The 15,888-nt window shown below is 34.9% G+C and overlaps 1 non-coding gene across 1 annotated transcript; it reads left to right on the forward strand.

The window, feature by feature from the left end:
- The first annotated feature begins 11,827 nt into the window (after nucleotides 1-11,827).
- LOC136204289 (small nucleolar RNA R71) lies at nucleotides 11,828-11,934 on the forward strand. Its single transcript, XR_010675135.1, has one exon. It is a non-coding gene; the product is annotated as a small nucleolar RNA R71 (small nucleolar RNA).
- The last annotated feature ends 3,954 nt before the right edge of the window (nucleotides 11,935-15,888 follow it).

Here is a 15,888-nt window from a genome sequence, read left to right on the forward strand (position 1 = left end):
GGTAGGGAAAGGTAAGGAAAGGGAAGGAAGGGGAAGGAAGGGTAATTTCTAACCCTTCCAAACCCACCAAATTGGAGGGTTTAAAATTGTATGAAATTTCTTAAAAACAAACCCTTCAAAACCCCTCCAAACCCTTACATTTCTAATTTTTTTGTGTTCCAAACATGGGTTTGTAGAAACCCTTGCTAACCCTTCCCCCTCCCAAACAAGAGTTTCTATCAACCCTTACTAACCCTTCCCTTACTAACCCCTCTAAACCCTCCATCCAATCAAACCCTAAGTGTTCAACAAAGTTTCCTTGTAAAGATTTTGAATTAAACTACGTTTTAATGAAAACACCGGCAATCCACTTCGGATCCTTTACCAAAGTGCTGCGTGAAAATCTATCGAATAGAACAGACTTTATTAGATGAAATATAAATTTGATACAAGTTTACAGAGAACAAGAAGCATGAAAACATTTCACGACTTGCAAGTGAACGGGTTGTCAATCCTTTCCTTGGGTTTCGTTAGAGTTTGTCAGACTCAGGGCGGATTCTCTACTCAATCTTCTCGTTGTAACTTCGTAATAGGGATGCGGTCGGCCTCTACCAAAATGTAAACTAATATGAACAAATCTAAACGCTACTGTGTTTGTAATTATTGAATAAACAATGTGTGTACATCATATTGCTTTTTACAGAAATGAAATCTAAATTCTGAATCACTTGACTCGGAATTTCTGCATAAATTCTATACTAATCTCTTTCTTCTATACATTTCCAACTCTCCATCAACTCTTTATTTATAGATGTTGAAGAGTCGTGGTTGAAGTGTCGTGTCCGTTGTGAAGGATCGTATCCTCTGTGAAGGGACGTCTTTATCCACCCGAACGAATGTGTTTCTTTGAATTAAACATGTGTTCATTGTACTTGGAGGAATTTCTGCACTTACCGAGAATATTTAACTCTCGGCCGAGAATGGGGGAGAAATTATTTGGTCTTCAAACGAAGGGAAGGAGCTGCTGAAAAACACGTGTCGAGACCGAGAATTTGAGATTCTCGGTCGCGGCTTTTGTAAATTCTCTACCGAGAATCTTGTTTCCTCAACCGAGAATGTGACATTTTCTTCTGTTTCTGACTTCGTCTTTGTCCTCGTTTAGGTGTAATTGATCTTCGTTGTTTTTGCCTCCTTTTATAAGGTTTTTCTTCTGTTTTTAAGCTCTTTTCGTTCCTATTTGGATTTTACCAAATATTTACGTACCTTATAAGAAAAAAACATATTCGAGAGTAAAAACATTCTAAATAGTTATAAATAGCACAAATTCGTAGCAGAACTGATGTAAATACTAATGATATTTTAGGTATATTTTGGGCTTAACAAATCTCCACACTTAATCTTTTGCTAGTCCCGAGCAAAATTTTACTGATTTTATTCTTTAACTAATCTCTTTATGAAAATAAAACATATATCTTTATGTTACCTTTTGAATTTAGTTAAGCCGAAAAAGACTAACTTCTCTTGGCAAATTTATACGCAAAATATCAAACTAACTTAGTATAAAGGCGATATATAAGCACGCATGTTATTGAGTCTTTCGTCTCAAGGCATTTCAAAGCACAAAATTTCCTTTCCCAAATCTAAACTAATATATGAAATATATTAAATGAATCAGTACTTGGGTTAATCTTATTTGCTTAGTTACGCCCGAGATAAGGGTGGTCTTGATCGTAACCTTATACGTATTTTTATTGCTTAGTGTTTGCATAAGAGGTATCGACCATGCCATGGGTGGACGCAATCGTTACTTTAAACTTAAACACGCTTATATATATTTTTTTCTTTTTTGTTTAAACGTTCCTTCCATACCTCGATTGTGATAAGGGTGGTCGCAATCGTGGTCAAAAGTAAACGATACTTAATTTCTTCCCTTTCATACCTCGATTGTGATAAGGTTGGTCTCAATCGTGGCCAAAAGTTAATAATTCAACTAATTGATTAATTAATATGAAATATAAAATTGTAAATTGGGAAAAAGAAAGATAACACATTCATCCTATATTGACTTTTAAAATTCAACATGTATTATGGCTAAAGTTTCCTTAAAAATTTCAATTGGTGTTAATGTAAGACGAAATCAAACCGAGCTAAAAAATTGTTAGTTCAATTTAATGCCTATAAACCTAATTAAAAATTTAAAATAAGATTTATTGTATCATGAATTTCATGATATAAAATAGAGATTGAAAATAAAGAATTTATTTACTTAAATACATTCACTCGAGACGTTTTTACTTAAAATCGTATCGGAGATTTATGAAAAATTTGAAAAATAATACCCGTATAGAAATATTATTTCTATCGATAATGATAACCTAAAAATAATCATAAGTTAAAATATTTTAAACAGATGGACATGTAAAGTTATGAAAAATAATGTGAAATAAAATGTGTTGCAATATATGTTGCATTTGCATAAAAATTATTCGTTGCATTTAGTATTTGTGCTAATACTAAAAATTATATATGTATATCTCCTCCCACACTTAAATTGAACCATGTCCTCATTGGTGCAAATAGTGAGATAACATGAAAAAGAAGCACGAAATAAAGCAGACGAAATAAAAATAAAAATATAGCAAAGAAAAACATTCAACATAAAATTAAAAATTGTACGAAACATAATAAATAAAAATATTGTACCAAACTTAAATAGAAAAACATCATAATAAGATAAAAAAGAAAAGATAAAACCTAAGCTTGAGGCGGGGAATCCGGAGGTGTTGGTGAAGTTTCCACATTTGCGGCGACGGAAAAATGAAAGCATCCGATGCCGAGTAGACCTATGTTCGCGCCTCAAAGTATTGAGGTTGTCATGCATCACCATATTGTTCTCCACCAAATCATCAATTCTTAAATTCATTTGGCGATTATTGGAATTGATTTGGTTCAAAATCCACCTTAAATCTACTGGATCATCCTCTTGAGGTACTTGGGGTTGTGGTTGTGCTTGCGGTGCATCCTCCGCGCCTTCGCCTTCGGTACCTACAAATTGAGAACTTGAAGCTCCTCCACCCATAGTGCCACGAAGATGGGCAATACGGGAAGCATATGAAATAAAAACGGGAGGAACCGAAGTAAGCAATAAGTGAGTCCGCTCAAGTGCCGAAATTAGGGATGGCAACGGGTAGGGTACCCGTGGGTAGTGCCAATCCCAAACTCTTACCCGTTTATTTTTTAATTACCCGTACCCGTTCCATTACCCTAACGGGTATATTTTTGCATCCCATACCCTTCCCATTTAATTCGCGGGTACCCACGGGTACCCTTACCCGTTAAAAATCAATAAATAAAATAAAAAATATTACAAATTTAACAAAGTATAAATTTAATAAATCATTTATCTAAAAATTGAACAAATTGAACCTTAATTAATAAGAATAAGTAGCTTAGTGGTATCACTCAATGGTTGAAAAATAAAAGGTTGGGGTTTAAAATCTCAAATATTGCACCTAAAAATAATAATTTTTTTAATATATAAAAGAATTATGACGGGTAACGGGTACCGGGTACCCTAGGGGGTATTCCCATACCCGTCCCATTACCCTAACGGGTAATTATTTTGATCCCATACCCTTTTATACAGGGTACAGGTAGTCCCATTAGGGTCGGGTAGTGCCGGGTACTCGCGGGTACACTACCCGTTGCCATCCCTAGCCGAAATGTCCAAAATCGGAACATACCCATGGTAGGTGGACATGTCATAATCGGCCAATTCACCCCGTGCTCCCAAAACAATAGCCGTGATAAAATTACCAAGAGGGACTTGAATTGTGGAAGCCCTCGAAGCACGAAATAAATTGTCAAATAGCATACCGATGCTATCAACCCTCAAACCCTTAAACAGACAATCCAAAACAAACAAATCCCGAACTTGAATCTTAGAGCTCTCAACACGACCAAACAAGGAAAAACTCAAAAATTTGTGAAAGAAGAACACACAATTGTCCTTAATCAACTTGCTTGAAGTGTTTTTGGAGTTAAAATATTCTTGATCCGAAAGTGTTTGCCAAATAGAGTCATTATCAAAATCCTTAGGCTTGTCATAAAAATCACTAGTAGGGAAACCAAACATATTTCCCATAGCTTCATAATCAATGGTATAGGTGACACCATGATTTCTAAAAGAAATTGATGTTTTCTTATTATTCATGGTCAAGGTGACCAAAAATTCTACCACATATTCATGAATACGGGGAAAACGCATAGAAACAAATTCTTGCCAACCCAATGTTTAAAAGCATCAATTCTAGTAGAGAAATCCAATGCTCTTACCGAATCGAAGTCAAGGAAGTGCATATCCACAAACTCCCGCTTGGAATTGGAAAAGTGAAGAAATCGAGCGGCTTCCTCCTCCGTTTCGATATCAAAATAGGCTCCGCAACGAATACGAAGGCGATTTGCTTCCGTAACCGGAGGCTTTTGACCAACACGCTTTTGTCTAGGCATGGTAATGGTGGTGGTTAGGGTTGAGCAAAGAAGAAGAAGAAGAAGTGAAGAAAAGAGAGAGAAGCAAAGGATGAAGATGAAGTGAGAGTTGTAAAATGAGGTAATGAATTGAGAAGTGATAAGAGAGGGTAAAGAATAATTGGGGAAGAGTAAAAGTAAGGTATGGGGAAGAGGTTAGGGTAGGTGATTGGGTGAAATTTGAGGTGATGTGAGGTTTGTGTAAGGAGTAGGTTTATATAGGGTCAAATAGGGAGATGTAGATGGTGAATAGGAATAGGAATAGGCTTGAAAATGTGTCAAAAATCCGGAAATATTCGCCCTACAGGTCGCGTGTCGCGACCGAGAATGACGATCCGCGGTCACGACACGCGAAATTCAGAGAATTTGTTGCTCTGATTTCGGCTTGTTGTTGCTGGACTTACCGAGAATTTTAAATTCTCGGTAGAGAATCGGTCAAAAGTGGCTGATTTTGTGTATTTGGACCTAGTTTGTGTAATTTGGTTGATTAATTGTGCCCTAAACTTAATGTGAACTGTACCTGTACTTAAATACTGAAATGAAAACATTAAATGTAAGGAAAACCAAAGGTTTATCCTTATTAATTGTGAAAATTAAGAGAAATAAATGTGTCATAGTAAGAAGTAATGAAACCTTAATGAATATTTATGTATATAAGTTAAATGAATCATATTAAGTGCAAATAAATACTAGGTCATGTATTAATAAATTGAATCAAACCTTAATTTATTGAAAATAATAGATTAAGTTATGAATTTAATTAAATGTGAATATATGTGTGGATTAAGAAAAACCATATTAGTTCATGTGAATCAATTTATATCTCTATTTGAGCAAGAATGATTAGAATTGGTCCATACTAAATGTACTAAGTATAAATTTATCCATGATCACATAGGGAATGGAACAAATATATAACTATGGTGAAATTAAGAAATGAACTAAAATGAATAGAATTTTTATTAAATCAAACATATGTACAAAATAATTAACACAAAACAAAAAAAAATATTTACAAAATAAAATGTATAAACCTAAACTATTCTATATATTCATCCCTATCAAGCGGATTTCTGTGGCCCTATAGCGGTCAATTTTTAACTGCACGAAAGCTTGACGTTCCGGTGCAGAAAGAAAATGCGGGCCTGCACGAAAGACATATTTCACGAGTCCTTCAAACTCTAAAAACTCATAGTCTATCGTCGGAAAGAATTCAGCATCACTCCAGGGAACATCAATAGTACCCTTGGTGCCGAGAATTATTCCACAGATTATATTTCCGAACCCAATCTTTTTATCCTTGGATCGAGAAGCGGTGACAAGACCCTCCATCAGAATTTTTGAAGAATCAACTGTATTTCCTTGGAATATATCTCCAAAAACATATAAATCGGTGTCACGGACCACACTACTAAATGTGCGACCGAAAAAACTGTGACACAAAAATTTGTGTAAATACAGCATGGAGTTGGAGTGAAAGGAATGATTGTAGGCGAGTCTAGGATTGAAACGGCAAAAACCAGTAAGCATTCTCCATATGTCTGTGGATGTCATGTCTTTGCCAGGATGATGTTTGATTGTATCCCTCAGGGGAAAACCAAACCAGGCCTGCAACTCTGGATAGCCAAAAGTAAAGATTTCGCCATCTCGACGAAAACTAAGACGGACCCGTCGTTTGTTAACAAAACGAACGGTACAGAAAAATTCCAGAATCCAATCGCCAATGATTGGAAATCGCATGTTGGCAAATTTTGTCCACCCTAAGCGTTCCAAATAGCGACTCACGTCATCGCTTATACCTAGTTGATCATTCAAGAAGTCGTCCATATATAACATTCCGACGAAGAATGTATAACGAAACCTCCAGTAGCGCCTTCCTTCATCATAATTGAAGATAGGAAATGGCGCCCCGTATCGTTTGGATAAGTCTGGACGTTTGTTGCTTGAAGCAACATTTTTCTTTGAGGTTTTGTATTTAGTAAGCATGGTAAAGAACTAAAGAAACAAGGTGTCTGTAACTTAGGAAAAAATGGTATTTTAAGAAAATCAGAAAATTAATCTGACAAAGATGAAAAGAATGTAACAGAACTATGATCCTCTAGGACTTATTTATAGGATTTTAGGATGAAATGAGGTGTTGTTTTGATGCGAAAAGGTATAAAATTATACCTTTCTGAATTGAAGAAACTTAATTTTTCGTTTATGAAAGGGTTTGTCTACAGGTTGAAGATGGTTCAGGTCTGATGGTGCAAAAATAGCGGGTGTCGCGACCGAGAATTCCAAATTCTCGATCGCGACATGCTGATTTCCCTGCGGAAATTAGGCGTCGAAACCTAATTTTCCGATTCTCGACCGAGAATAAAATATTCTCGGTAAGTTCAGAAAAAACCTTACCTATTTGGACAATTTTGAAAAGGAGAATTCTCGACCGAGAATTCCAAATTCTCGGTAGAGAATCGCCTAAATCTTCAAATTCGAACTAATTACCTAAGATCAAATTTAAAATCATGAAATAAAAATAATTTATGCATCTAAATCATAATATAAAGTCATCTAATCATAAAAATGGCATGTGTAAAACAAAAAATTTTAATAATTAATTAAGAATGAAAAATGGAAATGAATAAAAATTTAAAAGAAAATAAAACAAAATAAGCCGTGTTAGCAAAGCTAAACGAATTATACTTCAGATAATCTTGTTACGAACTCAATTCCTATATTCGAAACATTTTCGTAATAAATTTTGCATCGATTACCATTAACTTTGAAACGAACTCCGTTAGGTCCTTCAAGTTCTAAAAAACCATAATCGAATGTTTTGACGACTAAATATGGTCCTATCCATCTGGACTTAAGTTTACCTGGAAATAAACGGAGTCGTGAATTAAATAACATCACCTTATCCCCAATATTAAAGTTTTTGACTTTAATCTTGGCATCGTGCCATTTTTTCACTTTTTCTTTATATATTTTTGCGTTTTCGTAAGATAGATGACGTAACTCATCTAACTCATTTAAATTGAGCAAACGTTTCTTACCTGCTTGGTGCAAATTAAAGTTAAGTTCCCTAATAGCCCAAGAGGCTTTATGCTCTAATTCGGCTGGTAAATGACATGCTTTTCCGTACACTAATCGGTATGGCGTCATTCCTATTGGTATTTTAAATGCAGTATGGTATGCCCATAACGCATTGTTGAGTTTACAAGACCAGTCTTTTCTTGAAGATGAAACTGTTTTCTCTAGAATCCATTTGAGTTCTCTATTTGATATCTCCGCCTGACCATTTGATTGTGGATGGTATGGCGTTGACACTCGGTGGCGTACTCCATATTTCCTCATAAGTATATCAAAACTTCGGTTAATAAAATGGGTACCGCCATCACTAACAATGACTCTAGGACAACCAAATCTACAAAATATATCGTCAAGAAAATTAACAACAATTTTAGAATCATTTGTCGGGGCCGCAATTGCTTCAACCCACTTCGAAACATAATCTACGGCGACTAATATGTAAGTTTTACCAAAAGAATGGGGAAAAGGTCCCATGAAATCTATTCCCCACATGTCGAAGACTTCAACTTCTAACATGGTTGTGAGGGGCATCTCATCTTTCCTTCCTAAATTTTCCGTTCTTTGGCACTTGTCACAATGAGTAATAAATGAACGGACGTCTTTAAACATCGTAGGCCAAAAGAAACCACATTCAAATATTCTAGCTACTGTCTTACTAACCCCATTATGTCCTCCAAAAGAGCTAGAATGGCATTCTGACATTATGGATTCATATTCATTTTCACTAACGCATCTCCTAATTATCCCGTCACCACAAGTTCTGAACAAAAATGGATCTTCCCAAAAATACTGTTTAATGTCAAAGAAGAATTTCTTCTTTTGTTGGAAAGTTAATCCTTCCAGAACAATATTGGCTGCAAGATAATTTGCGAAATCCGCGTACCATGGTGAAAGGACACTTTTTATTTGATAGAGATATTCATCGGGGAAATCATCTCGTATACCGATAGTTTCACCTATAGGACCGTTTTCATCTTCGAGTCTTGATAGATGATCGGCGACAAGGTTTTCTACTCCCTTTTTGTCTTTAATTTCTATATCAAATTCTTGTAACAATAAAACTCATCTAATTAGACGTGGTTTTGCATTTTTTTTAGCAAATAAATACCTTAAAGCTGCGTGATCAGTATAAATAATAACTTTCGAACCTAACAAGTATGACCTAAACTTATCACAAGCAAAAACTACAGCTAACATTTCCTTCTCGGTCGTGGTGTAATTCAATTGTGCACCGGACAGTGTGTGACTTGCGTAATAAATGACATGAAGTTTCTTATCCTTTCTTTGACCTAAAACACATCCGACGGCTAAGTCACTTGCATCACACATAATTTCAAAGGGTAAATCCCAATCGGGTTTAGCAATAATAGGTGCACTGACAAAAGCTGTTTTCAATGTTTCGAAAGCTTTAACGCAATCTTTATTAAAATCAAAGGTCAAATCTTTCATGAGTAAATTAGTAAGTGGTTTGGAAATTACAGAAAAATTCTTAATAAATCTCCTGTAAAAACCTGCATGTCCTAAAAATGACCTTACTCCCTTAACAGTAGTTGGAGGGGATAATTTTTCTATTCTTGAAGTTTTTGCTCTATCCATTTCTAATCCCTTTTCAGATATTTTGTAACCTAAAACAATTCTCTCGTCAACCATGAAATGACATTTTTCCCAGTTTAATACTAAATTTGTTTCTTCACACCTAGACAAAACTTTATCCAAATTTTGTAAGCATGAATCGAAAGAATCTCCATAAACGGAAAAATCATCCATAAAAACTTCCATGATATCTTCAATGAAATCATTAAAAATTACAGTCATACAACGTTGAAATGTTGCTGGTGCGTTACATAGACCAAAGGGCATCCTCCTATATGCAAATGTTCCGTAAGGACACGTGAAGGTTGTTTTATCTTGGTCATCCTGGTAAATATATATTTGAAAGAATCCGGAGTAACCGTCTAGAAAACAGTAGAAAGCATGACCAGCTATCCTTTCGATCATTTGATCAATGAAAGGTAGAGGAAAATGGTCTTTCCTAGTTGCTTTGTTTAGGTTCCTATAGTCTATACAAACCCTCTAACCGGTGGTGGTTCGTGTAGGTATTAACTCTCCTTCGTCATTCCTTACAACTGTTATGCCTCCCTTTTTAGGTACACAATGGATTGGACTAACCCATTCACTATCCGAAATAGGATAAATGATTCCATTGTCTAGAAGTTTAGTAATCTCATTTTTTACTACTTCTTTCATATTCGGATTGAGGCGTCTTTGTCTATCCGCTTTAGGCGGCTTATCTTCTTCTAAGTGAATTCTGTGCATTACAATGCTAGGATTAATACCTTTTAAGTCTGAAATTTGCCAACCCATACTTCCTATCCTATTTCTAACAACTTCTTTCAATTTCTCTTCTTGAACCTGTGTTAATTTGTTAGAGATAATTATAAGTAGAGAATCGCCTTCGCCTAAGAAAGCGTACCTCAAATGGTTCGGTAATTCTTTAAGTTCTAATTTAGGTGGAACTATAATTGAAGGCGGAACTGGTCCAACTTCTCGAATCAAAGGCTCTGGGTCCTTATCTTCTAATTCTTCACTCGTTATAGGTTCTATTATTTCTTCTTTTTGAATAATGTCATTTACACATTCTTCAACTAAATCAAGTTTCATACAAGCGAAATCCTCCATATGATATTTCATTGCTTGATTCATATCAAACTCGATCTTATCGTCTCCTATTCTTAAAACTACTTTCCCTTTTGACACATCAACTAGAGCACGTCCCGTGTTCATAAACGGTCTACCAAAGATTAGCGGACAATTAACGTCATATGCAAAATCTAATATAACGAAATCGGTTGGAAAAATAAATTTGTCAACTTTAACTAAAACATCCTCAATTATACCATATGGTCTTTTAGTGGTTTGATCTGCTAATTGTAAAACCATATTGGTACGTTTGATATCTTCTTCTAAGCCTAACTTATTAAAAATTAATAATGGCATCAAGTTTATGCTTGCTCCTAAATCACAAAGACAACTTGGGAATTCAATATCTTCCAATTTACACGGAATGGTAAAACATCCGGGATCTTTGAGTTTAGTGGGCAAATTACTCGACACAATTGAACTGCAATCTTCGGTTAGTGAAATGGATGAAATTCCTTCCCAACTGATTTTCTTTGAAATTAAATCTTTTAGGAACTTACCATAATTGGGAATTTGCGTAATTGCATCCATAAACGTCAAATTAATATGCAAATTTTTAAGTTTGTCTAAAAATGTTAAAAGTTGTTTGTCATAGTCCTTATTTCAGACTTTGTGTGGAAAAGGTGGTTTGGGTACAAAAGTTTTTGTACTCTGGTCAATTGGTGTATCTTTTTGATTTAACATATCTTCTTTGGATTTTGGTAAATCAGTTCCTGGTAAGGTTGAATTTCCGGGCATTTCCGGACCTAAGTAATTTTTCCCTGAACGAAGAGTGATTGCCTTAACATGCTCTTTCAGATTTTCTTCCGTATGGCTGGGAAGACTTCCCTCTTTGCGGGATGGAATTGATTTAGTGAGTTGTCCAATTTGAACCTCCAAATTATGGATGCTAGATGATTGGTTTTTAATAAGCTGATCGAATTTATTCTCGATCCGTTTAAAACCATCGTCGTGATTACTTTTTTTTCCGCTCATAGCATCAATAAATTTGTCGATTTTAGAAGATAAAGTGCTAATCGTATCTCTTGATTGATTTTGATAATTGGTTGTACGATTTTGATTAGCATTAGCATTATTATTATTATCTCTCCAGTTAAAGTTAGGATGATTTCTCCATCTAGGATTATATGTATTGGAATAAGGGTTATTAGTTTGGTTTTGTCCTTGGACAAAATTTACCTGTTCAATTTCACTCATCCCTTCATAATCTACATCCGTTTGGATTGGCTGACCATTAGGATCACACGGTGCCATAAACCTATCAATTTTGTGCGATAAGGCAGAAAATTGGGCTTGCAACATCGCAACTGGATCAAGATTCACTATACCTTTAACTGATGACGTAGTTGAGGATGATGGTTTCGCCATTGGTATGTGTCCACGCTCCGCGGGCCACATACTGCTGTTGATTGCTATTTCCTCCAAAAGTTCTCTTGCTTGGGCCGACGTTTTCTTCATGAATAACCCTCCGGACATAGCATCTAATGAACCTCTAGTTGTCGGATTTAATCCATTATAAAATGTTTGCATTAAAAGTTCAGCGGGCAATTGGTGGTGTGGGCATAAACGTTGAAGTTCTTTAAAACGTTCTCAAGCCTCATAAAGAGTTTCATTATCATTTTGAGAAAAAGATGTTAACTCTTTTATGACTCTTGCGGTTTTTGCTAAAGGAAATTTTTTTGATAAAAATGCTTGGGCTAATTGCTCCCAAGTCTCAAATGTTGCGGCTGGCATAGAAGTTAACCACTCTTTGGCTCGATCCTTCAAAGTAAAAGGAAAAAGGCGAAGGTTGATTGCTTCCGCAGTCACATTTGGTATTTTAAAAGTGTCACAAATTTCTAAAAATTTTGTCAAATGGGTGTTAGGATTTTCGTTAGGTAACCCGTAAAATGTTACGTTATTTTGTAACATATTAAGCAATGCTGGCTTAATTTCAAATTGGTTTGTATTTATTTGGGGTCTAACTATGCTGTTTGTTACACCGGCCACTGCTGGCCTAGCGTAATCCATAAGCGTAGCCATAATTTCTGGCTCAGTAATTCTAGTTTTTATTGGAGTTTTGTTTTTGTTTTTCTTGTCTTTCTTGTTCTTTTTAAGAGTCTTTTCAATTTCTGGGTCAATAGGGTCTGGTGGTGTGCCCAAACTTCGAGAACTGCGCATGAACTTGAAATTTTGCACGAACCGAAACTACCTTCAAAACAGAATTTGAAAAATAAATATGTTAGTAACTTAAAATAAATAAAATATAAAAGTTTGAATAAGTATAAATAAACCTAGATTCGAAATAAAATACGAAAAATCTAAATTTTTGTCAAAAATTTTGGCGTTCCCCGGTAACGGCGCCAAAAACTTGTTGAGCAATTTCCGCAAGTGCACGGTATACGCTTGTAGTAATAAAAGATATCGATCCCACAGGGAACATTTTTTAACAAAAACTTATTTTGAATTATACTTTTAAGGTTTATAATATGGAAAATCGTTAAATCGGATTTGGTTTTGAAATTGCTAGAATGAGAATTAGAATAGAGAATAACAAATGTTAGAAAATACTTCTGATTTAGGAATGAATTTACAAAACAGGAACGTTAAGTTCTTTTAGAAAAGTAAACAAATGTATTCGTTTGCATTAAGCAAAGAAAACAACTTTAAACTTTGTATAAATTATAACGATGAAATAAATGACAGAACCTCTAATTTTTAGGCTTTGAACTGTAGTCAATCCTCCTACGGTCGGGTTAGATCGCTACCTTAACCAAATTAAAACTCTACCGAGATATCAATTTGTCTAAGTGTTCAACAAAGTTTCCTTGTAAAGATTTTGAATTAAACTACGTTTTAATGAAAACACTGGCAATCCATTTCGGATCCTTTACCAAAGTACTGCGTGAAAATCTATCGAATAGAACAGACTTTATTAGATGAAATATAAATTTGATACAAGTTTACAGAGAACAAGAAGCATGAAAACATTTCACGACTTGCAAGTGAACGGGTTGTCAATCCTTTCCTTGGGTTTCGTTAAAGTTTGTCAGACTCAGGGCGGATTCTCTACTCAATCTTCTCATTGTAACTTCGTAATAGGGATGCGGTCGGCCTCTACCAAAATGTAAACTAATATGAACAAATCTAATCGCTACTGTGTTTGTAATTATTGAATAAACAATGTGTGTACATCATATTGCTTTTTACAGAAATGAAATCTAAATTTTGAATCACTTGACTCGGAATTTTGAATCACAAACATATGTTGGGATGTGAAAAAATATATATTGTCTTTTAGTACGAATTAGACAAAAAAAATTCAAAAAATTCACCGAATTATTATAAATATTAATCTCCAATTCTATTACTAAATTATAAAAAACATGAAATTATGTTTTTATAACGAATTGTTATGCAATTGGTGCAGAATAAGGAACAAAAATATTCGTGTTTTATAATAGTGTCTGGAATTGACCCAATTTATCAACGTTAGGGGTAAAATTGCTCTTTGCTTCCAATGTTAGGGGTAAAATTGCACCATTTTATACATTAGGAGTAAAATTGCTCCTGACCCAAAATATTAGAGAGGTATTTTTGCACCTTAACCCTAGAATGTTATTACATAATTCACAGAATAGATTAAAAAAAGTTCTTACTTGCTCAATCATAAAACTTGTGTTCTCTAATGCCACAACCTTGGCCGTTTTACGCTTTTTAAGACCCGTGCAATACATCTTTCACATTTAACTTACAGTAAATCTTCATAAATTAATAACCTCTTTAAAATCGCTTACCCTTCCTCGCTAACCAATCTTTAAAAAAAAAATAACCTCTTTAAAATAATAATTTCTTCTGGTCCCGACTTAGACCGGTTCAGTAAATTAATACTCGATAAATTAATATCTCTATAAATTAATAAAATTTCATGGTTCCAATATTATTAATTTATAAATGTTTTACTGTAATTTTTTTTTTTTTTTTGCAACTCAATGATTAATTGATTACATTTTACGCAAGTTGAAAAAACTAACTGGACATTTTATACAAGTTAAAGGGACATTTTGAAAATTACTGGAGCTAATCAAACTTTTAGACAAATTGGGAGGATAAATGATGTATTGTTACTAATAAAAAATACATATATAATAAAAACGTTAAACATTTTTTGTATTTATTTTTTTTTGGTAGAAAAGGAAAAGAAAAACGAATAACAACGGTTTGTACTTATTAATCTAATATATGTTGACTATATAATTTGATTCAATAAAATAGTTAAAAATGATGTTGACAATTAGATTATGGCTATTTTTAGTAATTGTCACGTATGTTTGTTTTTGGCCTTATTATTATTATTATTATTATTATTATTATTGAATTTTTTGAATTTCTTTCCTTCTTACATTTTTTATATTTATATATATAAAAGAAGTCTAGAGATAGAATACTTACATCTACCCCGAGATAATCTCAAAACTATGAACTTTTGAAAAAAAATCGCAAAAAAAAGAAAAAAAAATTGTTTATTACAAATACAACAACAACAACAACAAAGCCTTAGTCCCGAAATGATTCGGGGTCGGCTAACATGAACCATCATATAAAACCGTGAAAATCAAGTCGTGTCAGCGACACAGATTCGCTCCCTCCACTCCGTCCTATCCACTACCATATTTTCCTCAATTCCCAATAAACTCATATCACTCTCGATCACCCTCCTCCAAGTTTGCTTAGGTCTTCCCCTACCCCTCACCACTACATCCCTTTGCCACTCTTCGGTTCTCCTAACCGGCGCATCAAGCGCTCTACGTCTCACATGGCCAAACCACCTTAGTCGGTTTTCTCGCATTTTATTCTCAATAGATGTAACCCCTACTTTTGTCCTAATTATTTCATTACGCACCCGGTCCTTTCTCGTGTGACCACACATCCATCTCAACATACGCATCTCCGCCACCGACATCTTATGGATGTGGCAGTGTTTCACTGCCCAACACTCCGTACCATATAACAATGCTGGTCTAATTGCCGTCCGGTAGAATTTTCCCTTCAATCTATTAGGCATGCCGGGATCACAAAGGAAACCCGTAGCACTCTTCCACTTCGACCAACCAGCTTTAATCCTATGGGCAACATCTCCATCTACTTCTCCATCCGTTTGGATAATAGATCCTAAATACCGGAAGCAATCCGAGGCCTGAACAACTCTCCCATCTAGGGTGATTGTCCCTGCCTCCCTACTCCTACGGCCGCTAAACTTACACTCCAAATATTCTGTCTTACTTCGACTCAACTTAAAGCCTCTAGATTCTAGAGTTTGCCTCCATAGTTCCAACTTCATCTCCACTCCTTCTTTCGTCTCATCAACTAACACAATATCATCTGCAAACAGCATGCACCATGGTATACCATCTTGAAGTGAACTTGTTAGTTCATCCATAACGATGGCAAAAAGAAATGGGCTTAGTGCGGAACCTTGATGCACTCCAATCGTAATAGGAAACTCTTCAGTTTTCCCAACACTAGTACGTACACTCGTGCATACTCCCTCATACATATCCTTTATGATGTCAATATATTTCCGCGAAATGCCTTTCCTTATCAAGGCCCACCAAAGTACTTCCCTTG

The sequence above is a fragment of the Euphorbia lathyris genome, chromosome 8 (genome assembly GCF_963576675.1).
Source record: "Euphorbia lathyris chromosome 8, ddEupLath1.1, whole genome shotgun sequence".
NCBI lineage: Eukaryota > Viridiplantae > Streptophyta > Magnoliopsida > Malpighiales > Euphorbiaceae > Euphorbia > Euphorbia lathyris.